The 2,333-nt window shown below is 37.5% G+C and overlaps 1 pseudogene; it reads right to left on the bottom strand.

The window, feature by feature from the left end:
- Positions 1-905: 905 nt before the first annotated feature.
- Positions 906-1,862, bottom strand: LOC131614467 (F-box/kelch-repeat protein At3g23880-like; annotated as a pseudogene).
- Positions 1,863-2,333: the final 471 nt, after the last annotated feature.

Genomic DNA, 2,333 nt, shown 5'->3' with positions numbered 1-2,333 from the left:
ATCCAATAAGTAATTCAATAAAAACCTCATCATCTGGCTATGTGGGCGAGGGAAGACTCAAGAGCGGGAAGAAACCTCCCTCCGGGCGACCTTTCGTCGGTAGCCTCTTCACTAGTTATTATTTCCTCATCTTCTTCATATTGCAGAGTCAACAATTGCTTGTTGGGACACTTGTGAGTAAATGATAATTTCTCATCACACAAGTAAGTTAGGCCTTTGTCTCTTCTCAATTTCACCTTTGCTGAGATTTTTTTTTACTATATTGGTGTTTTTCTGTAAAGAGTTCATTCATCTTGTGGGTGGGGTGTTAATTATAGGTAACCCCAAAAACTAAGTCCATAATAATCAGAAATCTTTGCAAAAAAATTTGAGGACTTAACAAAACTATGTATAATATTTGACGAGTTAAAATGAAGTTGATTTGATAGTAACTAAACAGATTGAGAAATCACCCACTTTTGTTTCATGTTATCGGTGCCATATGTTGAAGAAACTGTGAGGAACAATCCCTCCTTTGAAGGTTCCCTAAAGATATGTGAGAAGTGAAGAAGAAATGAAACAGAACCTATATATGCCTTGTGAGGAAGAATCCTTCCTTTGAAGGTTCCTTGAAGATATGTGAGGAGTGAAGAAGAAATTAAACAGAAGAACCTATATATGCCTTGCGTTTCATCTCAGGTCACAGTCATATATGGAGCCTCATTGTAAAAGCAACAGAAGTTACATAATAAAGCCATAGCTGAACACAATGCATTTACACTTCTAGTACAATATAAAAAAACAAACATAAATAAAACACTGTTTATTCTAGCAAAATCAAACAAAAAACAATCATTCAAAACAAAATAAAATTAACAATAAATTCAGTGTAAATGCAAATACTTCAGACACATTCTTGTTTGTTATCAAGAGTCGGCTAAAGCTTGCCCGTTGCCACTAGGGAGTGAAAGCAAATACTCTGTATATACCGTTATTTTAGACCTTTTGAAGTAACATTTACCATAAGAGTGATGTTCGAGTAGCTTTCCTTTGTCATTAAACTTGACTAATCCACCACCACGAACTATCCCAACTATATCGCCGCAGTTTGTAAAGAATAATGGCGAAAAATCCGGGGCAGGAAGAAAAGAAAGAGTCTTAGTCCAAGGTGAATGCACGTTGTATTCGTGCATCACCAATATAGTAGTTGTATAGTTGTCCGTAATCCATGCACTAATAAGTCCTCTAAGTACCAACAAACCGAATTTTAAAAAAGAAGTGTTACTAATGAAAGTAAAATCATTCGGCATAGCTATCTCCGACATTCTCATCTCCTTTAAATCAAAGGCAATAATAGCATATCTTGAAGTCTCATAATTATGAACCAACCAATGAATAACATGATTCAAGAGCAACCCAACTCCAGGATCTACACATGTATCAATAATCCAATAAGGAAAATGAGAAGCAGACTGAATTTGCTTCCATTAATTAGCTCTAAATGAGAAAATGGCTAAGTCAATAGAACTATCTGCAGGATCATTGGTGTGTTTGAAGGACCCCAAAACTATTAAGTAATCATCTGTTGATGGGTCATGTCCAAAGCCATATAAAAGCCTGAAAGAATTATCATTGGAGGCCATGGTTATAGGAGAGGAAGGTAAGTCTTTGTGAGCACTGGTGGATGGATTCCATAGGTAGAAGTGTCTGTCGCAGTGCAAAAATAGAAAGCCTCTACAAGAACCACCGATTTCACAACAATATCGAAGTGAAGAATATGATGAATCATTGTTAAGTGATGCATCAAAATTTATGGATAGGGTTTCAGCAGCATACTTTTGTAGGAACACAAGTCTACGGGTAGGCGGTGAGGCTGCAAACATGGTTTTAAATTGCGATTGCGGCTGCGGATGCGGTCACTGCAGTTGAATATTACTAATATTTTTAAAATATATCTTAAATCTACGATATAATTAAAAAAAGAAGGTAGACCAAATAATTTTTACGAGCATTGCATAATCTTTTGCTGCCTGATGCGGTTTGATGTGGCCGATGATGCGGCCGTTGCGGTGTTATGATGCGGTTTTTACTGTGATTTGCAATCACACCGCAATTGCGGTCTGATGGGGATACGGTCACTACCGCAACTGCAATCTTGCGGCCGCATCAGGTGATGCGGTCCACAATTTAAAACCATGGCTGCACGTTGAAAACGCCAAGTAGCAAAATCGGGATTAGAGATGAGAGAGCCATGATTTACAGACGCACATGCAACGTAATAAGATTTTCACCGACAATCTCAACAAAATTTCAATTATCAGTTCATGAGGAAGACGAACGCTATCCTCTGACAT

The sequence above is a fragment of the Vicia villosa genome, linkage group LG6, assembly GCF_029867415.1.
Source record: "Vicia villosa cultivar HV-30 ecotype Madison, WI linkage group LG6, Vvil1.0, whole genome shotgun sequence".
Classification (NCBI taxonomy): domain Eukaryota; kingdom Viridiplantae; phylum Streptophyta; class Magnoliopsida; order Fabales; family Fabaceae; genus Vicia; species Vicia villosa.
The sequence above is the reverse complement of the archived record's forward strand: the minus strand, read 5'-3'. Positions and strand labels throughout refer to the sequence as shown.